At 43.9% G+C, this 27,659-nt stretch overlaps 1 protein-coding gene across 20 annotated transcripts in view; it reads right to left on the minus strand.

The window, feature by feature from the left end:
• LOC125458746 (Krueppel-like factor 8) overlaps positions 1-27,659 on the minus strand; it is a 178,608-nt gene that overhangs the window by 70,911 nt on the left and 80,038 nt on the right. Inside the window, exon 1 of one of the 20 annotated variants that reach the window (XM_048544338.2) lies at positions 21,309-21,331. The exons of 17 other annotated variants lie outside the window; for them this stretch is intronic. The gene's annotated coding sequence lies outside the window, so the exon portion shown is untranslated. Of the gene's footprint in view, positions 1-12,603; positions 12,695-12,939; positions 13,025-21,308; positions 21,332-27,659 lie in introns of those variants that run through there. 2 more of the 20 variants (XM_048544336.2, XM_048544339.2) reach the window with 2 other exon arrangements.

Raw genomic sequence — 27,659 nt, forward strand, 5'->3', positions numbered from 1 at the left:
AACTGAAACATACAGCTGAGCATTTTTGGAGTGTGCTTCTACATGCCCTGCTACAGAACCTCCATCATAAAGGATGAAATTCATCAACAAATATGCAAGCATTGCTGCTACCTTTTGAGGAAAATGGGAAAGACACAGCAAGATTTCTATCCACAGGGACCTGAAATTTCAATTTTATCCCTTTCAAATTTTAGGAAGAACCTCTAGGCAGATATTCCAATTCCCCCAGCTTTCCTTGTCACAGGCAGCATCAAGTCGTGCACTTCACCGAAAACCTCTATCCATTACAAAAAGGAAAATAAACCTTTGATGATCACATGACCTCCCAAAACAGTCTACAGCCAAAGTGCTTTTGAACTGTTCTAATGTTCCCCCGGAGATGGCAATAGTATCTCATCTCCCTCCACTGACAATCCAATCCCTGTACACTTGTATCCCCCATGCGGATGACCTAAAAGCCCTCCGCTTCTTTCTTTCCCGCAGGCCCAACCAGTCCCTCTCCCCGACACCCTTATCTGCTTAATTGAACTCATCCTTACCCTGAACAACTTCTCTTTTATACTCCTCCCACTTCTGACAGCCTAAGGTGATGGCCATGGGCACCCGCACGGGCCTGCCTCTTTGTAGGATATGTGGAAGAGTCCCTCTTTCGCAGATACACTGGCACTATCCCCCACCTCTTCCTCTGTTAGATCAAAGACTGTATCAGCACTGCCTTGTGTTCCCACGAGGAGCTTGAGCAGTTCATCCACTTTACTAACATCTTCCACCCCAACCTCAAATTCACCTGGACCATCTCTGATACCTGTCCCTTTTTCCTGGGCCACTCCATCTCCATCTCCATCTCTGGTGACCGCCTCGAAACCAACATCTATTTCAAGCCCACCGACTCCCACAGCTACCTAGACTACACCTCCTCTCAACCACCTTCCAGCAAGAATGCAATCCCCATACTCCTAATTCCTCCACCTCTGCTCCCAAGAAAGAGCAATCCATTCCCAAACATCCCAGTTGTCCTCCTATTTCAAGGGCCTCAATAGCCCCCTCCTGTGATCAAAAATGCCCTCAACTGCATCTCTTGCATTTCCTGCACCTCTGCCCTTACATCCCCTTCCCCCAACAAAAATAAAGACAGAATCCCCCCTGGCTTGACGCATCATCCTTCAAACTTCTGCATCCAACGTATCATTCTCTGCCACTTCCGCCACTCTCAATTTGACCCCACAACCAAAGAGATATTTCCCTCTCCACCCTCATCTGCCTTCTGTAGGGGCCACTTTCTCCACAACTCCTTCATGCGCTCCACACCCCCCACTAATCCCACCACCCCCAGCACCTTTCCCTGCAACCACAATAAGTGCTACACCTGCCCCTACACCTCCCTCCTCACCCCCATCTAAAGCACAAAACAAACCTTCCACATCAGACAGAGATTTATGTACACATCCATCAACTTAGTCGACTGCATCCACTGCTCCCGATGTGGTCTCCTCTACATCGGTGAGACTAAGCAGATGTTCAGAGACTGCCATGTAGAGCACATGTGCTGTAGACGTGATAAATGACAGCAACTCCTAGTCACCAACGATTTTCACTCCCCCTCCCACTCCCTGGGTGACATGTCCATCCAGGGTCTCACAATGAGGCCATTCGCAAACTGGAGGAGCAGCACCTCATATTCTGCCTCAGGAGCCTACAGCCCGATGGCGTGAATATGGAACTCCCCAGTTTCAAAATGTCCCCATCCCCAGCCTCATCCCATGTCCAACCCTCCCTCTCATCCCCACCTCCTTGGCCTGACACAACCTGTCCATCTTCTTCCCCACCTATCTGCCCCACTCATACCACAGACCAATCACCACCTGCACTCACCTATTATGCACCTACCTCCCCCAGCCCCACCCCTCCTCTATTTACTTCTGAACTCCCTTCCCCCTCCCCACTTCTAAATATGAGTCCCAACCCGAAACGTTAACTTTCCTGCACCTTTGATGCTGCCTGGCCTGTTGTGTGGTCTCCCTTAGATTTCTTGTCAGCCAATAATATGTCACTGAAGCATTCAGAAAAAAAAACTCTCATTTTCACTGGGCTAAGGAAATTTATTAACTTGGTCTGCATGAACCAGAGGGGGATCAAATTGTTTTGTTAATATTTCTGTTTGCTCCAGAAGTGCCAGAGCACATTTCTGGTGGATTATCCCATGACAATTAGGAACAGGGTCACATCAATGATCCCATCAGCAAGATCAGAACAGTGCTTCCAACTTTGGGTTTGTTAAATGGAAAATCCATTGAGCCATGCTCGCACTCGCAGATTAGATTTGTATGTTTGAGGTTAATGCTTCTCCCTTAAGCTTAAAGAGCACACAATAGTGACCACTATACTGCAACTGGTGAGTAATGAGCAACATCATTCTCATTCTCTCAAGGATAACCTTAGTTTTTTTTCTGATGAAGGAATACAGCTTTCAACTCTTCATTGAATTGTTTTGAAAAACCTTCGTGCGGACACTGCTGTGGTTTCCTGAGCTAAAGTGAGTGAAAGTTAATGAAGAATTGTGGCAGACAGGGCGATGGTCAGTCCGTGCAATCTAAAATTAGAACGATAAACCCGAGAAAAATATTAAGCCTAAACATTCATGAAGACTCCAAAAAAAAACACAAGATACACTTCAACGACTAACTTAAGCATGTTACTGTGAAATGTACATACGTTACTTTCTTAATAGTGGACACAAATTTCAGTGACTGAAAAAACCTGGCAAATGAAACAAAATACTGGAGGAGGCCATCACAAATGTCATGGCATTTTTCAGAACCGTCTAGTGTACTGTTCTATCATACTGTGAAATTTTAACTAAAAGAACGTACTGAAAATGGCATCAAGTTTACCAACATACTTGCATTTGCAAGACATTTTCTATTTCCCATCAAACCTTTTCCATTCTTGCAGCATTGGTGACTTCTTACACCTAGGGCAAGATTTTACTTTCAGGCACTGGGATTCAGTAGCCAGGTATAAATGGGCGGAGGTCAGAAACAAGCCAACAATCATTGAACTAAGAGACAGAAAGAATTGCAGATGCTGGAATCAGAGACAACAGTGTGGAACTGGAGGAACACAGCAGGTCAGGGACCATCAAAAGAGCAGGAAAGTCGACGTTTTGGGCCGTGACCCTTCTTCAGAACTGGGGAGGGGGTGGTAACCACCTCAACACCTTCAACTATTTCAAACCCTCTGATTCTCATGGCTGACCTACTCTCATCCAACCTCCTACAAGAATGCAACCTCTTACTCCCAAATCCTTCGCCTCTGCTGAATCTACTCCCGAGATGGTGTGTTCCACTCCTGGACATCCCAGATGTTCTGCTATTTCAAGGAACACAAATCACACCCCGCCGCCTCCCCAACGCTGGTGATCAAAAATGCCCTTAGCCACGTCGCCTGCATTTCCCGCACTTCTGCCCTCAAAACCCCTCCCCCCCCCAACAAAAATAAAGATCAAGTCTCCCTGGTCCTCACATACCACCCTACCAGCCTCCGCATCGTTCTCCACCATTTCCCCAACGAACAATCTGACCCCACAACCAAAGATATATTTCCTTCTCTGCCCCTATCTGCCCTTCGTATGGGCCGCTCACTCTGCGGCTCCCTCGTCCACTCCACACTCCCCACTAACCCAACCATCCCTGCCATCTTTCCCTGCAACCGCAGGAAGAGCTACATCTGCTCCAACACCACACCCTTCAAGGCACAAAACACACCATCCACACTGGAGACAGTTTCACCCACATATCCATCAACTTGGTTAACTGCATCCATTTATCCCAGTGTGGCCTCGTCCACATCAGTGCGACCAAGCGCTGCCTCGGGGAGCATTTTGTGGAGCATCTCGCACTGTATATCACAAATGACAACACCATCCAGTTGCCAACTATTTCAATGCATCCTCTCACCCCCTGGGTGATATGTCCATCCTGGGCCTCCAGCGTCACAATGACGCCACACGCAAACTGGAGCAGCACTTTGTATTCCGCCTCAGAAGCCCACAGCCCGATGGCCTAAGCACGGAATTCACCAGTTTTAAAATCTCACCACCCACGGCCTCATTCCATGTCCAAATTTCCCTCTCATCCCTGCCTCCTTGACCTGACACACCTATCCACCCCACCCTTTGCACTGACCAATTCCCACCATTCCCCACCTGTATCCACCTTATCACCACCCCACCTACCTTTCCCCAGCCCCACCCCTCTCCCCTCCTTGACCCAGACACAATCGATCCATCTTCTCTCCTACCTATCCGCCCCACCCACCCCACCGACAAAATCCCACCACCGCCTACCTGCGCTCACCTCTCACCTACCTTCCCCCACCCCCAACCCCAACCCCAACCCCTCCCTCTATTTATTTTCCAGCTTCCTTCCCCCTCTCCTGTTCTGAAAAAGGGTCCTGAACAGAAACGTCGACTTTCCTACTGCTCAGATGCTGCCTGACCAGTCATTCAACAAGGACTTTTTTGCAAATTGTCTAATTAGCAACTAAAAGATAGGAAGCACTGTTGAATTAAAGACAATAGGCAGCCTCTGGAGCCTGGAGGACCATAGGAGATGCCCCAGCACATGTTTTTATATTCTTTTCATCCAGGTGGTTTATGGTTGCATGAAGCCAAAGGGCCACATGGTCACATTGTAAGGAGCAAAGAGGTGGATATAGCCAGTGGAGGTCAACGACTGGTCATAGAGAAGTAGTCTAAAAGGAATGAGGCACCTGTCTATGGTCATGTGCTCACTTCGTATTTTTTTCAAACATACTGTTCACTTTACCATCCCAGTTCAAGGCAGTTTGAATCTAGGATTTTCAAGGCTTTCACCTCTGTGAAGGTGACATTGCCAAATTTTATTTTGAAACTACACACTGCTCACTTCTCCCGAAGAATTCTCACGTATCCGATTGAAGAATATTGAACTATTGAGAGACCTGGCCAGCTTTTATCCCTCGATCATCATCACCAGAACAAATTACACTAGTCATGGGGATTACAGAGCCTTGTGCGTGCACATTGTTTTACCAGTCTATATAACAGGGGTAACATACCAAAAGCAATCCATTGCCGCTGAAGCATTTTGGAACATCTGAAGGGGAGGACAGGATTCTCTACAAATCCACATACTTACATCGCTTTCAGCAACTTTTAAAACCAGTTCTGGCAGAAAACATGATGACAAGTCTTAAAACTCTCATTGCTAACTATAATCAAGTACAGCAACCAGTGATAAGGAATTCCATTTGTTTTATACTCCCATTTGAAAAAAGTAAGTGCAAGGACCTACTTTGGCCTCTTTTCTTCTTGTTTCTTACTTTTGGTCATGTCCTTCTGTTATATCAGCAGGATCACTTATTTGCAGGCTAGTCCAGTCGATGAATATATCAACTACAACAGTGTAACTGGCAACCCCAGATCCACTTTCAACCAAATTCTAAAACAAATTCGCTGTCCAGCAAAAACATCAGCCAACAGCAGCAATCCTATGTCTCCCCTCTATAGTTCAAGAAGCTTATTACCACTGCCCAGGCTGAGATGGTCTAGCCTGATTGTGACAACAGTTAGCACGTAGCAATGTTTTGCTCTTTGTGTCTTATTGTCACACCACTTAGTATTGCCAACTTTGGTTGGATTATGTCGTGGGAAGCTGCATCCAATCATGCCACCCAGTCAAGATTTTTCAACCCCCGCCCCATCTCCAGTATTTCAAAACTTAAAATGTTTGAGATTCTTTTATAAATACACATTTTTCCCCCAGGATTTCCTGCACACTTTCCTGAAGATTATCCTTTACATTCTTTGAGATTTCAGAGTAATCTTGGAAGGTCAATACAGTGTAGAGCTAGAGGAGCACAGCAGGCCAGGCAACAGAGGAGCGAGAGTCAATGTTTCAGGTCAGGACTCTTCATCAAGAGGAGGAAGGGAGCTCAGAAATAAATAGAGAGAGCAGGGAAGGGGCTGGGGAAGGTAGGTGGGATGGTGATAGGTGAGCGCAGGGAGGCAGTGTTGACGATTGATCAGTGAGGTGGGAGGAGTGGGTAGATGGGAGAGAAGGCAGACCGGTTGTGTCAGGTCAAGGAGCCGGGCATGAGAGAGGGGGTTGGTCATGGGCTGAGGCTGGGAGTGGGCAGATTTTGAAGCTGAGGAGTTCTATTTTTGGGCCATTGGGTCATATTCCACCTTGGGAGCCTATGAGGTGCTGCTCCTCCAGTTTCCAGGTGGCATCGTTGTGACACTGGAGGCGGCCCAGGATGGGCATGTTGCCCAGGGAGTGGGAGAGAGGAGTTAAAATGGTTGGTGACTGGCAGGGTGCTCCGCAAATCGGTCACCGAATCTATCTTGGTCTCACCTACGTAAAGGAGGCCACATTAGGAGCAGCGGATACAGCAGACCAGATCAGGAGATGTACAGGTGAACCCTTGTTGAATTTGCAAAGTTTGTCTTGGGCCTTGGATGGAGATGAGGAGTGAGGTGTAGGGGCAGGTGTAGCACTTCCTGCAGTTGCAGGGAAGGTACCAAGTCTGGTGGAGAGGGTGGAGCAGACGGAGTTGTGGAGTGAGCTGTCCCTACAAAAAGGCAGATAGGGGTCGTGGGGGAGGGAGGCCTCTCTTTGGTGGTGGGGTCGGATTGAAAGTTGCAGAAGTAGCAGAGGATGATGTGTTGGATGTGGAGGGTGGTGGGGTGGTATGTGAGAACCAAGGGACTCTATCTTTTATTTTTGTTGAGGACAGGGGTTTTGAGGATAGAAGTGCAGGAAATGGAAGAGCAGCAGTTAAGGGCATTTTCAATCAACAGACGGGAGGGGGAGAAGTTGCTGTCCATGCAGTACACAGGACATCTTGCAAGGTTCGCAGTCCTATTTCTTGCATCTATTTACCAATTAGTTATTGGGATTAGTGAGTACTTTTTATTGAATTAACACTTTATTGAAGGAGCCCACCATGATGCTTTACAGGAATCAAAATTGAAACAGTTTCTGATCAAGAAAGAAAGGAGGAATAAAACGAGTGTAACTTCATTTCATGCTTTTCCTTATGCGATTTGCCAACTGAGAATATAAACAAGACTCAGATCACGTACAACGTGAGGATGGGCCTAGATAGTTGCAGAGATGGGTAAGGTTTAGCCATCAACCTGGATGAGTGGCACCGATCAATTTATGTCTGAAGTAAAGGTCATCTTTCCTCCTGCTACACAAAACAAATCCTGCCGCTCAAGTAAATTTCCACTTAATTATTGGAGAGAAAATGAAAAACCTGTTCTTATCAAACCAGACAAGTTTTTAAGACGACTTAGGATAAAAGAGATACTACTATAATACAAATGGAACAATTTTTTTAAAAAGATACTTTTAAACAAAGTACAGAGTTGATACCAGCGAAGGGACTGACAGTTCCACAATGTAAAGTGCTGGAATTTCACACATCTTCCATGGGATACACTTGCCACACTGAGACCAGTTTCTCTTCACAACAATTCACATTGGCAAGATCACCAGTTCCTTTGAGAAACTTATTCTACACCAGAGAAGATCGAAACAAACAGATTTTGACTCACCCGTTCTCAAGCATCAACCTATCACACTTTAACTGTGGAGGATTAATGAAAAATAGCTGAAAAGTGGCCCAGAGATAACAAGGTGTAGAGCTGGATGAGCACAGGCAAACCAAGCAGCATCAGTGGAGCAGGAATGCTGATGTTTCGGGCCTAGACCGATCTTCAGAAAAAGACCCTCCTGAAGAAGGGTCTAGGCCCAAAACGTCAGCTCTCCTGCTCCTCTGATGCTGCTTGGCCTGCTGTGTTCATCCAGCTCTACACCTTGTTATCTCACATTCTCCAGCATCTGCAGTTCCCACTGTCTCTGAAAAGTGACCCAGCTGGTTTAATGTGGCTAAACAGCACTTAGAAAATTAATATTGAAATTCACATGTACGCACTTAGAGTTGCATGACATATCACAGGGTAGATGCGCTTTTCGGACCTTTTTTAAAAAAAACCAAGCCCTCCTAATCGGCAAGTGTTTTTCAGTATTAATTAGTTGAGCACATAGATTGCTAATGAGTTTTAAGATTCTCTCTCTAAACGTGGGGTGTAATTTAAATCTGTATGGAGTAAATATAAGCATTGTGTTCATTTACAGCTTAACTAGTTCTACTAGTACAAATGTTAACAGTCTGAGCAGTTTGGAAGGTAACAAATTTAATAGCACTATTTAAGAAAGGAGGGAGAGAGAAAATAGGAAACCAAAAGCCAGTTAGTCTGACATCATTCATTGGTGTAAGGAAGTCTTAACTGTACATTTAGAAAAACAGAGTATGATTAGAAAATATCAGCATGGTATTTTGAAAGGAAAATCCTGTTTTGACAAATTTCTCACAAATTTTGATTTTGTAACTGGAAGGGTAGAAAAAGGGGAGCCAGTAGATATTGTATATTTGGCATTTCTGAAAGGCATTGAATAAGATGTCACGCAAAAGATTAACACATATTAAGCTCTCGTTTAGGTGAAATATTTGTATGGGTAGAAAGGAGGTTAATGGGCAAGAAGCAAAAATCAGTGATTTATAGGATATTTTCAAACTGGCAGGCTATGACTCAATGAATACCATAAAGGCTCATTGCTAGGACCTCAGCTATTTATAATCAGCGATAACAATTTTGACGCAGGGAGCAAAAGTCTGAATTTTCACTGCCAAAGCACTGAAATAAGGTTTATCTCATTGGAAAGGTCCCCAAAAATGGAATTTTTGACTGGTGGTGGTGGTGGTGGAGAGAGTGGAGGAGGGCAGACTTTGTCCCAGTGCAACAGGAACACTTTAGGCCCTCTAACCCTCACCAAAAGGTATTATAAGCATTTATGCCAGTGGTATATGCATAACAGAAAAGTCTTAAAAATAGATTAACTGAAATTATTTTGTACCATTCACTGCCATCTTGAAATTGGGAAGTTTGAATGTGATTTAAAGTGGGCAATCTGTTACAAAATACAACCTCCCAGTCATATTTCTCATAAAGTGTTAATCCTTTAATAACCTCTTTCAGCTGACGACTGAACCACAAACTCAGAATACTCTGCTTAGATAACTACCTTTTGGAAATCATGCAAACAAACATTCACAAAGAGTCTTAAGTCAAATTTAACAATCAGCTACTATAAAACTCTTAGGACAGAATTGTTTTTTTAAAAAAGTTTTACAAGTAACACTTGTAGTCCATTTTATTTTTATTTTAATAAAGAGAGGAGGGCTTAAATAATTTCACATCATGACAGTTATATGGACCTTATCCACCTTCAGGAGTGCTTACATGAACTCCATGAATTTGAGATAGCTACACTGCGGGTTAAGGTTCCTTCAACAATCAAAACGAGGTCTCTTTCAACTCAGTATTGAATTCAAATAGCCTTGCTGACTTCAAGTTTCGTTCCTGTGTGAATCGGAATGTACCGCCCTTTCCCTACCAGTGGAAATTATATCAACAGAAATGAGGGCATGGCTTCCACATCTGGGTCCCACCAGCCATTTTGGAAGTTCTGCTGGGTCTGCAAATCTCCACGAATGCAGGCCAGCGAGTACTGTTTCTCAGGTGGATGGTGTTACAAAGCTGGGTGCAAATACAAGCTGAGGCGCAGACATTGAGAAGCTTCAAAGGGATATGGACAGGTTAGTGAGTGAGCGACAAGGTGATAAACTGGGCCAAGTGAGAGTGTATTCCCATTGGTTGCAAGATTGTAAAGAAAAATCTCTTTTACAAATGTGTAGCAAAAGTTTAAGTTTGGCAGGACCAGGGTGTATTCATGCAAAGACAGAAAACATTTAAAAATGGGATGCACAGTACACCATTCAGCCCTTCAAGGCTGCTCTGTCATTCGATATGATTACAGCTGTTTATCCAACTCAGTGCACTGTTGCTGCTTACTTGTCACACCCCTTGATCCTTTTAGACCTTGGAAATATATTTAACTCTTACTAGGAAAATCAAAATCAATCAAGCAGAGTAAGCAATTGACACATTGAAAAGGTATGAGTGTATAAAAAAAATCAGCTTTAATTTATTCAGCTTTGGCAAGACCACAACTAGAATACTGCGTGCAATTTTGGTCTCCATAATTAAGGAAGGGTATACTTGTGTTGGAGGCATTCCAGCAAAAGTTCACATGTTTGATCCCTGGGATAAGAGGTTGTCCTATATTGAGAGGCTGAGTACTATGTTCTCTGGAACTTAGAAGGGGAGGTAATCTCATTGAAGCATAAGACAATAAACTTAAGACAATAAAAGGGGTTGATAGGGCAAGGTTTTGTCTCCTCTGGCTGGGAAAATCTAGAACAGGGCACACTTCCAGGAATAAAGGTCCATAATTTCGCAGCGAGACGAGGCATGTAAGAACTATGAGAAGCAGTAGACAATTCAGCCCCCTGAGCTCCTCCGTCATTTAGTACAATCATGTTTGATCTCATCTTCATCTCAACTTCATTTCCTGCTTGTTCTCCAAAACCCTTTAATCCATTACTAAGTAAAAACCTGTCTGTCTATCTTCTCTTCAAAAATGTCCCAATGATCATCGTACTCTGGGGTAGTGAATTCCACAGATTCACGACCCTTTGCAAGAACTAATTCCTCCCTGTCTATTTCAAATCTACCACATTTAGACAAAAACTATGACCTCTCATTCTAGATTGCCGCACAAAGGGAAATATCCATTCTACATCTACATTATCAATCCCTTTTTAGCATCTCATATACCTCAACTAGATAAGGTTGTTGTGAATCTTTAGAATGCTCCAACTAAGAGGGGTGTGAATACACCATTATTGAAGATATACGAGGTTGAGATAGACAGATTTCTCTGTCTCTCCAGAAATCAGTGCGAACAAAGAATTGAAGACAGAGATCAGCTATGGTCGTACTGTATGGTGGAGCAGGTTAAAATGGGCCAAATGGTCTTCTCTGCTCCTATATTCTTACAATAATGCTCATGTAATTAATTCATAAGAGTGAATGGGTTATAATTTTAAAAAGTTTCATGTTTGGTAAATACTGTCATTACCAAGGAATTTCCCTTTAATTAGTTCCAAAACCACCCCCCCCATAACTTTCAACAATCATTTTACAAAATGGTTCCTGTCTGAATGCCATCATACATAAACCAAAAGTATACAGTAATGTGCCATTCTTTTCCTCCTGCTGTAAATTAAATGCTTCTCTCTCCCACTTCTTTAGCACCAACCCAGCAGCCAGCTGCGTTATAATCCAGCAGTGAAACAGAGATGCTCTATCTGATGCCAACATTGCAACCAAAGCACAAGAGAAGCTTACTGCACACAAAGCTCTCACAGTCACCTCAGCTCAACCAATTTTACTTAATATTCTATTTCAAAATATATTAACTCTTCCACTGTGTATCCTTTAGAAAATGTTTCATTTTGCTCTCCTCCCAGCAGCACAGTAAAACAGCAAACACAATGAGGGGAAAAAAGTGAAATCTTTTCCTTTTAAGATTCAGTATTCTTTGTATATTGGAAGAAGTGTGCATTACAAATTTTACCTAACCAGTGCTAGAATACACCAGGATTTCTGGTGCTGTGGAATCAATCCCATTTACATTGTAGGACAGATTAAGTAACACAGACAACTGTGTATGCTCAAGGCTACATGCACACAGTTGTTCGAAAGCTGCACATTGTGCCTGTTGTTTGAAAGCTGCACATTGTGCCTGTTGTTTCTATGCATTGGCTTTTCTTCAAAGACAGGGAAGGTCACACAAGTAGAAACTAAGCTTTCTCCCCGTACAAGTGATCTATGCGGAGTCAGTGACACGAGTTCATTAATAATGCAGTGCAGCCACTGAAATAAGGGTGGCTGGTGACTGATATGAAGAGTCACATAACATTCAAACCATTGGAATAATGCTGGGATAATGTCAATGTTATTTAATGAAGAACTTAATTGTGACTTTTTAAAATGTACTATTCTACCACACATACAAACAGTAAGTATGTACAAGAATACCCAGAAATCAAGTAACACGTTTGCGATGGACAGCAGGCTGACTGGCACCTGCAAGAAATACTGGGCAATGTTTCGCTGCAACCCTATGTCAGAGTCCAATCCGTTAACTATTGCCAGCATTTGCAGTCAGCACTCAGATCCTGCAATTTTGTCAAGACTACTTTGAAACAGAAGAAAACTGAAAAGACAGAAAGTAGACATTCTCACTTCACAGCAGTAACAGGTGCAAGGGTGGGAGCCTGTTAACTAGTGACAGGAGTGAAAGCTGCAGCTTTGTTAGGAAATGAAATATTTCATCAATAGACTTCTGGTCACTAAATTACATAAAAAGCAAAACTGCAATAACTGCCCATTCCACATCTAGTTCAATTTATAGGGCCCAGTTACTGTTACTTGTGTTTGTATTACTCCTCAACAATGAAAAATTCTTTGGAGGTCTGCTTCTTCATTCAGCTGAGTAATTTCCTTTATTTAAAACTCTTTCCCCTTCAAAATCACACCTTGGTTTTGTTGCTTTTTACTTCTAAACATTTACTATCCTGACTTACCTCAAGTGCTCCTGTTCAATGTCTTATCAAGTGCATTTACTCTCAGAAGAATTAAGTTCCAAATATGTCTCTACCACGAGGCTTGTTCATACAACCACACCCTGCTCCCTCTCAAGCTAATACGTCTGATCTTTGCTGGTCTGTTTTTCCTTTAGAAATTCACTTACACAATCCTTCCACTTTACTTATTAATGCTCTCCACTTCCAAGATTCTGAGCATTTCTTTACTCTCAGTGTTGCAATAAATTAAAGGCTTCACTTTGTATAGTTATGTCAATTCAGATCATATCTTAATTTCCATTTGTTCTTTTTTACCTTGTTTCTCTTAAAGCTTACCTAGACTTCTTTCAAGCTCTTTTATACGCATCTTTCTACATCCACCCATTCATTCACTTCAGATGTTGGTTTTAAATTCTTTCTGCTTCCAACTATCCAAATATGTCGCTGCACCCTAATATGCATATTGAAAACAAGACCTTGCTGCCTGCTCGCTCACTAAAAACAGCAGGTGGATAAAGATCCACAGGGATCAGTAACATGGGGAATTTTAACACCCTGCCCACTCAGATTCTGCAAGGCTTGCCTGGAGAGGTGTTTAAAAATAAGACAGTGAAAATGGATTTCAAGTAATTTTGCTTTCACTGATGTTGGTAATTCACTCTACAATGCAGTTAAACAGGTACCAACAACATTCTGGTAATTCATCAAACTGGCAATTCACCCTTAGCATCATAAAACTGTCCAAAATACTCGATCATTGGATGCATCTTGGCCCTATTTAACCTTGCCCCACCCTTTGCCCATAATTCCCTAAAGGCGTGGCTGTCATTGAAAGAGCAGGAATCTCGTCCAATTTTCTCCTCCCTAGCCCAAGGGAACCAAAGCAGGCGGAATTGTTCAGAGATAGATAGCGAGAACTGCCGATGCTGGAGTCAGAGATAACACAGTGTAGAGCTGGATGAACATAGCAGGCCAGGCAGCATCAGAGGAGCAGGAAAGCTGACATTTCGGGTTGGGACCCTTTTTCAGAAATTTCCGAAAAAGGGTCCCAATCCAAAATGTCAGCTTTCCTGCTCCTCTGATGCTGCCTGGCCTGCTATGTTCCTCCAGTTCCATACTGTGTTATGTCTGAATTGTTCAGACCACTTGTTACAAACTCAACTAACTCAGCACAGAATAGCAATTGAACGTCAGACTTTGAAGTTCAGTATTACCTACTGGTTCACTACTTCAAAGGGTTGAGTTACTAACACAGCCTACCTTTATTCAAAGATAACAAGGTATAGAGATGGATGAACTCAGCAGGCCAAGCGGCATCAGGGAAGCAGGAAAGCTGATGTTTTGGGCCTAGACTCTTCTTCAGAAATGGGGGAGGGAAGGGGGTTCTGAAATAAATAGGGAGAGAGAGGGAGACAGATAGAAGATGAATATGGGAGAAGACAGGTGGAGAGGGGACAGACAGGTCAAAAAGAGGCGGGGATGGAGCTAGTAAAGGTGAGTGTAGGTGGGGAGGTAGGGAGGAGATAGGTCAGTCCAAGGAGGACAGACAGGTCAAGGGGGTGGAATGAGGCTCCATCTCTGCACCTTGTTATCTCAGATTCTCCAGCATCTGCAGTTCCTGCTTTATCTACCTTTATTCCAATTCAGTTGACCTGTTCTACATCTGTTTCTTTTCTTCGCAATAATTTGTTTGTGCATCCTCTGTGCATATTTAATTCCAAACATCGATTCTTCTGAGATATTCGTGATTTTTTTTAAAAATCAACTGCTCAGTGCATCACCTCCTCATTGGGAGTTAGCACTTCCTTCTGTCACCAGTCACTGTGATCTCCTTCACCTGCTCTTCCATGTTCTTTTCTCTCATGGACTATTTACCCTGACTAACTGGATTACTCAGACCAAACTTGATCTCTGCTCTGTGGCTAGATATCCATCTGACCTCAGAATCCTAGTACAAAAGCAGGTGTGAGAAATCAGAAATTGAAACAGAAAATTCAGCAAGTTTCATGCCATTGATTGCAATTGATGATCTCTCATCGAGACCTTTGACCACAGAGTGCTGGCTGTAGAGAATGGTAGGAAACGTTTAGAGGGATAGGGGTCAAATGCAGGAAAATGGGGCCAGTTTAGTTTATGAAACTTGGTTGGAATGGATGAGTTGGGCTGAAGGGCCTGTTTCCATGCTGTATCATTCTGATGAAAGGCCATCCACCTGAAACAGTAACTCAATTTCTGTCTTCATTATTGCTGCCACAGCTGGTAAGTTGTTCCAGAGCACTACAGCCTCATCTCAGATCAGAACAGAGCTCAAACCACTTTATTTCAGGTGAGAATTCAAGCTTAACTACCACTGTCAAGTGTGGGCAAAGTACATAGGATATTTTGCTTCACCCCAGAAAAGGCCAATTTCCTAAACATTTTTCTTTTCTTTGGGGCATTTGAAAAGAGTTGAAAGAAAATCCATGCAGGTTAACTGGTTCCAGCAGAGGTAGAAAAATAGACGACTACGAGCTAAATCTTTAACCTATCCATCCCTTTCTGGTGTTGACCAAGCTATTGAACATAGCCATTCCTATTTGAAAGAATATAGCTTAAATGTTGAAGAAATGTTCAACACTTGTTTCTAAGCATAAAGAGTTGAAGGCAGGTTGCACACTCCATAATCAGAACATAGCCATATAAAAGCAGATTGCAAACAGTATTAAGAGGTAATGGGAACTGCAGATGCTGGAGAATCCAAGATAACAAAGTGTGAGGCTGAATGAACACAGCAGGCCAAGCAGCATCTCAGGAGCACAAAAGCTGACATTTCGGGCCTAGACCCTTCATCAGAGCTGTTGATGCTCTGAAGAAGGGCCTAGACCCAAAACGTCAGCTTTTGTGCTCCTGAGATGCTGCTTGGCCTGCTGTGTTCATCCAGCTTCACACTTTGTTATCTTGCAAACAGTATTAAAACAAGTTTCTTTTAATGGTCTGAGGGTTGGTAAGTGCTTGGGATTTCCACCTTTTGTTCAGTATACCATTCCTCAGTCAGATTGTTGGAAAACATTCTGACCATTGATGGGGAAGGTTATCAAAACCAGTTTATACTATAACACACAAAACTGTCAAACCAGCACTGTTTTTGACAGCTGTTGCAGGGTTGACCAATGTCACCTTCTCAATTGGCAGGAAGTTATACCGTGGTAAAGCCGAATGCCGTTTTCTGTTACAGAAAATCTGAAATTCTGAAATTCTGAAAATCAGTCACTAACTCCACTGACTGAACAACAATCACTAACATTTCAGTAAACTACAATGCTGGGCATAGATATTTTAATATATGCACTTAAAATGAATAAAGACTTGATGCAAGGACACAGAACAGTACAGCACTGGAACAGGCCCTTCAGCCCACTATGTCTGCACTGACCATGACGCCATTCTAAACTAATCCCACATGCCTGCACATGGTCTGCATCTCTCTATTCTCTGTTCATGTATCTATCTCAATGTCTCGTAAATGTTGTTTTTGCGTCTACTTGTAACACTTCCTCTGGTAGCATGTTCCAGGCATTTATCACCCTCTGTGTAAAAGGCTTTCCTTGTATATCTCATTGAAACCTTCCCATCCCCAACTATCCATACCTCAGAAGTATGTAAAGTTATATCAGGTCACCATTAGCTTCCGACCCTCTAGCAAAAGCAATCTAAATCCAACCTCTCCTCATAGCTCATGTATCCCAATCCAGACAACATCCTGGTAAACACTTTTTGCACCTTCTCCAAAGTCTCTACATCCTTCCTATAGCGTGGCCACCAGAACTGCACAGAATACTCCAAATGCAGCCGAAATAAAAAGATTTATACAGCTGCAACATGACTTGCCAGCTTTTGTATTCAATGTCCTGACCGATGACTATGTTGTAACACTGTCTTTACAACCTTATCCACTTGTGTTGCCACTTTCAGGCAAGTATGGACTTGTCCCTGAGATCCCTCGGTATATCCATGCTCCTACGTGTCCTGCCATTTACTGCACACTTTCCTCTGATATTCAAACTCCCAAAATGTATCACCCCAGACATGCTGATTAAATGCCATCTACCTATTCTCCACACAATTTTCCAACTGATCTATATCCTTTGACAACCTCCTCTCGATCCACAACTCCACCAACTTTCATGTCATCCTCAAACTTACTATTCAGAACTTCAATATTTTCATCCAACATATAAGTCGTCCTAGCACTGATCCTTTCGTCACAGAACTCCAATCGGAAATACAATCCTCCACAACTACCAGATGTCTTCCTTAACCAAGCCAAGTTGAAACCAACTTAATCAACTCACTATGGTCCCCATCTGACTGGACCAGTCTACGTGAGGGTACTTGTCAATTGATTTAGTCAAGTCCATTTAGACACAATCCATTGTCCTACCCTGATCAATTAATTTTGTCACTTCCTCAAAAAACTCAAATTTCTGAGACAAAACCTCCTCTGCACAAAGCCATGCTGAGCACCTTAATAAGCCCATTCTTTCCCAAATGTGAGTAAACCCTATCCCCAAGTATCTTCTCCAATAGTTTCCCTATCAGTGATACAAGTCTCACTGGACTACAATCCTTGGACTATCACTGTTACCCTTCTTAAAGAAACCAGATTGAGTATTCTCCAGTTTTCTGGGACGTTGCCTGTGGCTAAAGAGGGTACGAAGATTTCTGTCAAGGCCCCAGCAATTTCCTCCCTTGTTTCCCTCAGTATCCTGGGATTGATTTCATCAGACCCTGTGGAATTATCTACCTGAATGTTTTTCAAGACACCCAAAACCTCTCCCCTTCTTAATAGTGATATGCCCTAGAATATCAATGTACCCCTCCCTACTCTTATCAACTATATCCATCTCCTTGGTGAATACCGATGCAAAGTACTCATTAAGGACCTCACCCACTTCTGGCTCCACGCATACATTCCCTCCTTTGTCTTTGAGTTGATCCACCCTTTTTCTAGGCACCCTCTTGCTCCTAATAGATTTGGAAATGATTTGGAATTCTCCTTAATCCTACTAGCCAAGGACATTTCATTGCCCCTTTTAGCACTACTAAATCCCTGTTTTAAATGCTTTCTTTATACTACTCAAAGGCCTTGTCTGTTTCAGTCTCCTAAACTTTACCCATGCTTCCTTTTACTTTGTGACTAATCTTTCAATATCTCAAAATTTCAAATTCAACAGAATTAAAGGGCAGTTTTATGCCCTCTCGTGGCACATTTCAGGGTAGACAGGGCAGTTAATCAGCTTGCAGGTGAACATATGAGGATTCTGTCATCTTCCTACTTCTGCCAAAATTAAGGCTGGGCCAGATGCCCTATGGTCGACCTCCCCCATCTAATCAGCAATTGAGGTCAGCAATTAACCAATTCATGGCCACGTGAGAGCCTCTTTCCAGGAAAAGATGTGTGAGCTGCGAGTAATCTTGGGTCAGGGTCATCAGCAAGGTGATTCCTTGATCAAAGGCCCTCAGTGCCTGATTATGGGACCTGGCTTTGGGGTGGATGGGGCCAGCTGAGAGCCATGCCCCTGCTCTCAATGACAACAGCCCTCCCTACAATCTCTACCTTGTGAAACCCTTCCCATTCTGACCTGGGCCGCTGCACTGTCCTGGCTCTCTGCAGTCTCCCTAGAGCAGCAACAGGCACCGTCACCCTGGTGAGCAGAAGGGCTACCAGCTGCTGATTGGCTAGAAGGCTTGAGCACATGGGATTTCCATGAAGTATAGAAGAGGCAGAATACCAGGACGCCTTCTTGGAGAAAGCAAGGCAGGACTTTTGCCTACTCTTCAGCCAGCAGACCAGACATTCTTTGCATCCAAAAACAATTCTGCCATAAACGCTGCTCTTTCCAAACTGGGTTGTGTTGGACCTAAACAAGACTAGAGAGAAGTGAGTGATAATGGAACTGCAGATGCTGGAGAATCAAAGATAATAAAATGTGAGGCTGGATGAACACAGCAGGCCCAGCAGCATCTCAGGAGCACAAAAGCTGACGTTTCGGGCCTAGACCCTTCAGAGATGAAGGAGGTTCCAGGCCCGAAACGTCAGCTGTTGTGCTCCTGAGATGCTGCTGGGCCTGCTGTGTTCATCCAGCCTCACATTTTATTATCCTAGAGAGAAGTGAGTGTGACTACAGATTTAGCCATTGGTGACAATTTGAATTATGAGATTATGAAATAGAAATATCACATTAAAGATTAAAATGTAGTGGTTTGGATGTTAATTTTTCTATGTATTGCTTACAACAGACAAGAAGTTCAACAATTACACTAATCCCTGTCTTTATAACTACTTTTGAAGTGCTAAGTCCTAGCCACCATTGTTTTTGGAACCAGAAGTTTAAAACTTAAACATATAATATTTTAATGCTGTATCTACGAGTCTCTCTTATGGACCCAGCGGTTCCAGTTCTATAACACACCTGACAGTCATTGCTTTCCGAATCACCATCTCAATAAACTTACTGCCATAAACTTAGCGGATTGAAGATAACATAATATTGCTTGGATCTCCTGAAATTAAGTTGGAAAGCCCTGTAACTACGTTACATCCTCGTTGATGCCGGTGGAAAATTTATTAGGAAGGAAGGTGACAACTCAAAGAAAAGCTCACCCTTCCCAATCTCAGGCACAACTTATTAGCAGTTCAAAGATAGAGATTCAGGTTATCGTGCTCTGTCTCACAACCTTGGCTAGGCACAAAGACCAAATCCCAAGATTTGTAAGAGAACACAGCAGACATCTCAATCTCTACAATTCAATTGTACTAGACATACTTAGTAGGAAATACATTCCTTCTGCAACACGCAGGCCAGTGAAACTATTGGCACACAGTTGCTAGACCATGTTTAAACTGTACTGCAATGTGACTGAGCCTACAATAAACATGAGGATGAAACAACTTTGGGACGTGATCCAAAAGGGTGATGCGGCCAGACTCCACCCAAACCCAAAATATTAAACAGTTTGGAATCACTTACTGGAAACACACACAACCTACAAACTGCTGCAGTAGGAAGTCAGTCTGAAGCCACCAATTATTATTATTATACTCCTTGTGCTCCAGAAAAGACGATACCCAAACTCTATTATCACATTTCCTTGATACTCCAACACAGCCAGCTTTCAGCAAATTAAACTATCTAGGCCCCAGAATATTGTTGTTAGCATGTTCCTATTATGGTAACTCGCACCATAAACACCAAGGTATCTCACCATAAATGTCCATATTTATTTCTTAAAGTACCAACAATGGCATCTGACAATTAAAGGTGAGAAAATAAATGCTGGCTTAGCCAGTGACACCCACATCTTGTGAATGAGTCTTTTTAAAAAAAAAGTGCAAAAAGCTGTCAAAGAGGTCCATTCAAGTTAGACAGCAAGCATTACCTAACAAATGGTGCTTCCACTTTCTGAAACAATGTGTCCTTCCTCAGTACTAAATTATTTTTAAACAGCTTCAGTTGTCTTTTAGTGCTGCTCTTCAAAACTTTATGTTTTAAGATATCATTATTTTAATTCTGGACTTTCTCAACAAGGGAACAAGCTGTTTTTTATACAAGACAGTTTTAATTTATGACCTAATTGTAAATGATTCTGAGAGGTACAAATGATCAGAAAATGTTTGAGCTTGACATCAGATTATGCGTTAAGAATGTGGGTCTGAAAATAGTGCCTTAAGCTTAAATAAAGAATTGCTGTTGTATGGAGAGAGAGTCAGCAAGTTTAGAATGAGGAAACTAGTTTAAAAAGTTAAAACAACGTCAAGCAGTTTCAGACATTTAAGGAGATATTTCCTAACTCTCAAAAAGGATATATGCCATTGCTAAATAAAGTCTCCATGAGAGGGAAATAACATCCATGCCAACTAAGGAATTAAAGATAGTATCAAAATGAATGCATTAAAGATTAGCAGCAACACAGACGTTTGGGAAAATTCAGAAACCAGCAAAGGGGAAACTAAGAATAAGAGGGATTAAAAAATGCAGCAGAAAACTGAAAAGAAATATAAATCGCAGGCAGCAAAAACTTATGCAAGTATATAAAATTGCAAAGAGTAACTTAAGTGATATTGGTCCCTTAGAAGGCAAGAATAGGGAATTAATAATGGGAGACAATGAAACTGTGGAGAGTCTGAGCAAATAATTTGTATCTGTCTTCATAGCTGAAGATATTCATAACACAGAACCAGCAAAATTTTACAATAAAGCAATCTAACAAAGTACTAAACTATGGAACAAATATTGGCCTGCTTTTTTCATTGGTTTAGATGTTAATTCACATTTGTCTGTAAAATGCTAACACACATCAAGCAAGGAAAGTTTGCCAGAAGATAATAGCAGTGAAAGCAGTGTGAGCTATATGACATCTCTTTGTCCACTATATAAATGGAGACATTTACCCATTTAAAACAGCAAAGAAACGCCAGGTATACATATTAAGCATTCATACAAGCATCTTTTCAGTTTTGTAAGAAAGATCAATATACAGAGTTAAACACGTAAGAATTCAACAGCAAGAAAGTTGGAAGAAACTCCTGGCTTGTGCTCCCATCGCCAAGGTCTTGCTCAGCTAATGGTTTCACGCCAAATCTTAAGAGCTGCTTGAAGCTTAAGTTATAAGGCAAAAGGTAGAAATAAGAATGCCATTGAAGGAAAGTACAAAGGAATGACTACCTCACTTCAAGGTGCTGTCAAGGCTAATGACGATGATTTTGTTTCACATGAGGACATCAATATTGAGTGTCATTAACAGTCTCTATCCAGAAGAAAATAGTCACTAATTTGCCGAGAAATTAATGAGCAGTTGCTGCAAAGCTCTCCAGGCCGTCTTCAAATCTCCATTAACATCCACAATCCAACACATCCAATCCCACATCAAGATCCCTCCTCACTTGACCTACATCAGTGGAGGGAACAGGAAACAAAGGCTCAAATTTAAAATTCTTCTTCTTGGCCACATTCTTTCCCATTTGTGGAAAAGTCTCTAGCTCTACATCTCCCTTACAAACTTTCTTTTTGTCCCAATCTAGCACTTAGTAAAACCCCAACTGACAATTTTCCAACTCGAACCACCCAGCCAGGAAATCGGTACCAATGACATAACTAGGGAAAGGGATGAGGACCTGAAAAGTGAATACAAGGAGTTAGGATGGAAGCTAAAAGGCAGGACAAGCAGAGTAGTAATCTCAGGATAAGTACTGGTGCCATGGGCTAACGAGGCTAAGGATTGAAAGTAAGTGCAGCAGAACATGTGGCTACAGAGCTGGAGTATGAGGGAGGGCATCAGGTATGTGGATCAACTGGATACCTTCTGGGGAGGGTGGGACCTGTATAGGAAGGACAGGTTGCACCTCAACTGGAAGGGCACTGATATCTTGGGTGGGAGGTTTGCTTGAGCTCTTCGGGAAAGTTTAAACAAGTTTGGCAAGGGGATGGGAAGCAGAGCTATGGATCAGAAGATGGAGTAGCTGGTGTACGGGCAGATACAACATGCAGAGAGTCCGTGAGGAAGGACAGACAGTTTATCAGGCAAAGCTGCAGTCAGTGTGACAGGTTGAAGAGTGTCTATTTTAATGCAAGATGTGTCAGGAATAAGGGTGATGAACTTCAAACATGGATCAGTACTTGGAGCTACACTGTTGTAGCCATTACGGGGACTTGGATAATACAGGGGCAAGAAGAGCTGTTGGATATTCCAGGGAATAGATGTTTCAAAAGAAATGGAGGGGGAAGCTGGGAGGTGAGAGAGGTGGGGGGAGTGCCATTGCTCATCAGGGATCATATCACAGGTGCAGAAAGGGAGGTCATGGAGGAGGATTTCTCTACTGAGTCAGAAACAGGAAAGGAGCAGTCACTTTACTGAGAGTTTTCTGTAGACCCCCCCCCCGCCCCATTAGCAACAGAGACACTGAAGGATTGGGAGACAGACTGTGGAAAGGTGCAGAAGTAATAGGGTTGTTGTCATTGGTGACTTCAACTTCCCTAATATAGGCTGGAACCTCCTAAGTGTAAATAGTTTAGATGGAGCAGATTTTTTTTCAGGTCTCCAGGAAGGATTTCTGGCTCAATTTGTAGATTTGGGGTGGCACCGTGGCTCAGTGGTTAACACTGCTGCCTTACAGCGCCAGGGCCTGGGTTCAATTCCACCCTTGGGCGACTGTCTGTGTGGAGTTTCCACGGGTATCCTCCGGGTGCTCTGGTTTCCTCCCACAGTCCAAAGACGTGCAGGCTAGGTGGGTTGGCCATGCTAAATTGCCTGTGGTGGTCAGGGATGTGTGGATTAGGTGGGTTACGTAGGGTAGGTCTGGGTGGAATGTTCTGAGTGTCGGTGTGGACTTGTTGGACCGTAGGGCCTGCTTCCACACTGTGGGGGTTCTAAGGTTCTAGGCAGGCCAACCAGAGGGGAGGCATACTGCATTTAGTGCTCAGCAACGAACCAGGCTAGGTGAGAGATAATGGGAACTGCAGATGCTGGAGAATTCCAAGATAATAAAATGTGAGGCTGGATGAACACAGCAGGCCAAGCAGCATCTCAGGAGCACAAAAGCTGACGTTTCGGGCCTAGACCCTTCATCAGAGAGGGGGATGGGGAGAGGGAACTGGAATAAATAGGGAGAGAGGGGGAGGCGGACCGAAGATGGAGAGAAAAGAAGATAGGTGGAGAGAGTATAGGTGGGGAGGTGGGGAGGGGATAGGTCAGTCCAGGGAAGACGGACAGGTCAAGGAGGTGGGATGAGGTTAGTAGGTAGATGGGGGTGCGGCTTGGGGTGGGAGGAAGGGATGGGTGAGAGGAAGAACCGGTTAGGGAGGCAGAGACAGGTTGGACTGGTTTTGGGATGCAGTGGGTGGGCGGGGAAGAGCTGGGCTGGTTGTGTGGTGCAGTGGGGGGAGGGGACGAACTGGGCTGGTTTAGGGATGCAGTAGGGGAAGGGAAGATTTTGAAACTGGTGAAGTCCACATTGATACCATAGGGCTGCAGGGTTCCCAGGCGGAATATGAGTTGCTGTTCCTGCAACCTTCGGGTGGCATCTTTGTGGCACTGCAGGAGGCCCATGATGGACATGTCATCTAGAGAATGGGAGGGGGAGTGGAAATGGTTTGCGACTGGGAGGTGCAGTTGTTTGTTGCGAACTGAGCGGAGGTGTTCTGCAAAGCGGTCCCCAAGCCTCCGCTTGGTTTCCCCAATGTAGAGGAAGCCGCACCGGGTACAGTGGATGCAGTATACCACATTGGCAGATGTGCAGGTGAACCTCTGCTTAATGTGGAATGTCATCTTGGGGCCTGGGATAGGGATGAGGGAGGAGGTGTGGGGACAAGTGTAGCATTTCCTGCGGTTGCAGGGGAAGGTGCCGGGCGTGGTGGGGTTGGAGGGCAGTGTGGAGCAAACAAGGGAGTCACGGAGAGAGTGGTCTCTCCGGAAAGCAGACAGGGGTGGGGATGGAAAAATGTCTTGGGTGGTGGGGTTGGATTGTAAATGGCGGAAGTGTCGGAGGATGATGCGTTGTATCCGGAGGTTGGTAGGGTGGTGTGAGAGAACGAGGGGGATCCTCTTAGGGCGGTTGTGGCGGGGGCGGGGTGTGAGGGATGTGTTGCGGGAAATGCGGGAGACGCGGTCAAGGGCGTTCTCGATCACTGTGGGGGGCAAGTTGCGGTCCTTAAAGAACTTGGACATCTGGGATGTGCGGGAGTGGAATGTCTTATCGTGGGAGCAGATGCGGCGGAGGAATTGGGAATAGGGGATGGAATTTTTGCAGGACGGTGGGTGGGAGGAGGTGTATTCTAGGTAGCTGTGGGAGTCGGTGGGCTTGAAATGGATATCAATTACAAGCTGGTTGCCTGAGATGGAGACTGAGAGGTCCAGGAAGGTGAGGGATGTGCTGGAGATGGCCCAGGTGAACTGAAGGTTGGGGTGGAAGGTGTTGGTGAAGTGGATGAACTGTTCGAGCTCCTCTGGGGAGCAAGAGGCGGTGCCGATACAGTCATCAATGTACCGGAGGAAGAGGTGGGGTTTGGGGCCTGTGTAGGTGCGGAAGAGGGACTGTTCCACGTAACCTACAAAGAGGCAGCCATAGCTGGGGCCCATGCGGGTGCCCATGGCCACCCCCTTAGTCTGTAGGAAGTGGGAGGAGTCAAAAGAGAAGTTGTTGAGTGTGAGGACGAATTCAGCTGGGCGGATGAGAGTGTCGGTGGAGGGGGACTGGTCGGGCCTGCGGGACAGGAAGAAGCGGAGGGCCTTGAGGCCATCTCCATGCGGAATGCAGGTGTACAGGGACCGGACGTCCATGGTGAATATGAGGTGTTGGGGGCCAGGGAATTGGAAGTCCTGGAGGAGGTGGAGGGCGTGGGTGGTGTTGCCAAGGCTAGGTGTCAGATCTCTCGGTGGGAGAGCATTTCGGTGATAGTGATCACAATTCCCTGACCTTTACTATAGCCAAGGAGAGGGATAGCAGCAGATGGCAGGGGAAAAGTTTTTAATGGGGGTGGGGGGGGGTAGGGAAAAAAAGAGGGAATTACAATAAAATTAGGCAAGAATTGCAGAGCATAAATTGGGAACATATGTTCTCAGCGAAAGAAATGTTGAGATTGTTTAAGCAGCAGTTGCTACAGGTACTGGATATGTTTGTCCCACTGAGGCAAGGAAGGTGAAGGAACCTTGGGTACAAGGCTTGTGAAACAACTAGTCAAGAGGAAGGAGGAAGCTTACTTAAGGTTGAGGAAGCAAGGATCGTACATGGCTCCAGAGGGGCTACAAGGTAGCCATGGTGGGCAAATTATTGGAGGGGATTCTGAGACATAGTATTTATGATTATTTGGAAAATTATAGTTTAATTAGAAACAGCCAGCATAGCTTTGAGGGGGGCAGGTCATGCCTTAGAAGCCTTATGAAATTATTTCAGGATGTGACAACACACTGATCAAGATAGAGTGTTGGATGTGGTGTACATGGATTTTAACAAGGCATTTGATAGGGTTCCCCATGGTAGGCTCATTCAGAAAATTAAGGAGGCACGGGATTCAGGTAAATTCAGCTCTCTGGATACAAAACTGGCTGTCCAATAGAAGACAGAGGGTGGAAGTACATGGAAAGTATTCAGCCTGGAGCTAGGTGACCAGTGGTTTTCTGCAAGGATATGTTCTGGGACCTCTACTCTTTGTGATCTTTATAAATGATTTGGATGAGGAAGTGGAAGGGTGGGTTAGTAATAGATTACATAGTGTAGAACTGGAGGAACACAGCAGGCCAGGCAGCATCAGAGGAACAGGAAAGCTGATGTTTTGGATCGGGACCCTTCTTTAAAAGGTGACAGGAGGAAGGTATAGGGGAGGTGTCACAGGTAGGTTCTTTACAGAGTGGTGGGCATGTGGAATGTTCTGCCAGTGATGGTTGTGGAGTCAGATACATTAGACATTTAAACGACTCTTGGATAGGCACATGGATGATAGTAAAATATGGGGTTTGCAGGGTAGTTTGATTTAGAGTAGAACAATAGGTCAGCACAACATCATGGGCCGAAGGGCCTGTACTGTGTTGTACTGTTCTATGTTTAAATGTAAATCCAGCTCTATAGTTAACCAGTAACCTTTCCATAAACTCTACTTGTTGTTAGCAGGTTTCATATTACAAACTAACCAACGCAATTTTTCTACGAAGACAGATATCACATAAGGTTTCTCCTAAGTTGATTTCAATTGAGTTAGTGTTCCTGAAAACTTGAAATACAGGTTTAAAGAGTTCCCTTCAACAGAAACCCAGCTGAAAACTTGAACCAGATACCACAAAAATAGAACGGTTAACCTAGAGTCTTCACTTATGCTCCATTTTTCTTCTGGCTAATTTTATTGTCAGGTAATCCATTGTGAGAAGTCAACAGTTAGACTGAACAGCCTAGTAGCAATCTAACAGAAGATATTACAGCTCCAAGGCAGGTCATTCATTTCATCAAATTTGCATTCAATTTTGAAAGCCTTCATTCAGACCAACTTCTGTTTAATTGCTTCCAGTTCCTCACTTGCTGAGGGTTCACAGTCTGTCTCTAATAGGTTTCACAACAATTCAAGATTTGTCTGATTTCGAGCATCTCGTCCATACAGACAAGTACCAACTTAAGTTCAGGTTTGGTCCAAAACAGGCTGATCTTAGCTGGGGTGACATTTGGGACACTACCATTAAACCTAATTGTAGCTCAATGCCTCAGGTTTATTTGAGGAGTCACGGTGTTGTGCAGGGTAGAGGGCAAATCTGAAGGTTCTAAGTACTACGATTCCTTTTTCTTTGCCTCCACTCATTCAAAGCCTGTAGGTGTGATTTGCTAGGCCTCATTTGTTGCCCATCCCTAATTGTCCTGTACAAGGTGCTGCTGAGCTGTTCTCAAACCTCTGTAGCCCTTGACATGTATAGACACCACAGTGCTGGAGGAAGGAAGTTTAGGGTTTTGACCCAGTGACAGTGAACGAATAGTGGTGGATTTCCAAACCAGGATAAGTGACTTGGAGCGGAACTTACAGATGGTGTTCGTATGCATCTACTGACCTGTGGTGAACAGAGTGAGAGTGTTGAAGGTGGTGAATGTGGTGCCAAACAAATAGCCTGTTTTGTCCTGGAGGAGTCTGTGAGCCTGACATCAATGGTGGTTAAGTTGTTGGAGGTGATTCTGAAAGATAGGGTTTGCATGCATTTGGAGAGGTGAGGACTGATTCAGGATAGTCAGTATGGTTTTGTGAGAAAGAAGCCATGTCTCACAAACTTGATTGAGCTCTTTTGAGGAAGTAATCGCAAAGACTGGTGAAGGCAGAGCGGTAGACGTTGTTTACACAAATTTTAGTAAAGCCTTTGACAAGGTTCTGCATGGTAGACTAATCTGTAAGTAAATAGGGTGCTGGAAGCCGTAAGGTGCCTGGTAAGTGCAGGTCCAACATTAAGTGCTTAACAGAGAGTCATACAGCACAGAAACAGGCCCTTCTGTCCCAACTCATCCACTCTGAACATATTCCCAAACTAAACTAATTCCACTTGTCTGCATTTGG

Source organism: Stegostoma tigrinum, chromosome 15, assembly GCF_030684315.1.
Source record: "Stegostoma tigrinum isolate sSteTig4 chromosome 15, sSteTig4.hap1, whole genome shotgun sequence".
Classification (NCBI taxonomy): Eukaryota; Metazoa; Chordata; class Chondrichthyes; order Orectolobiformes; family Stegostomatidae; genus Stegostoma; species Stegostoma tigrinum.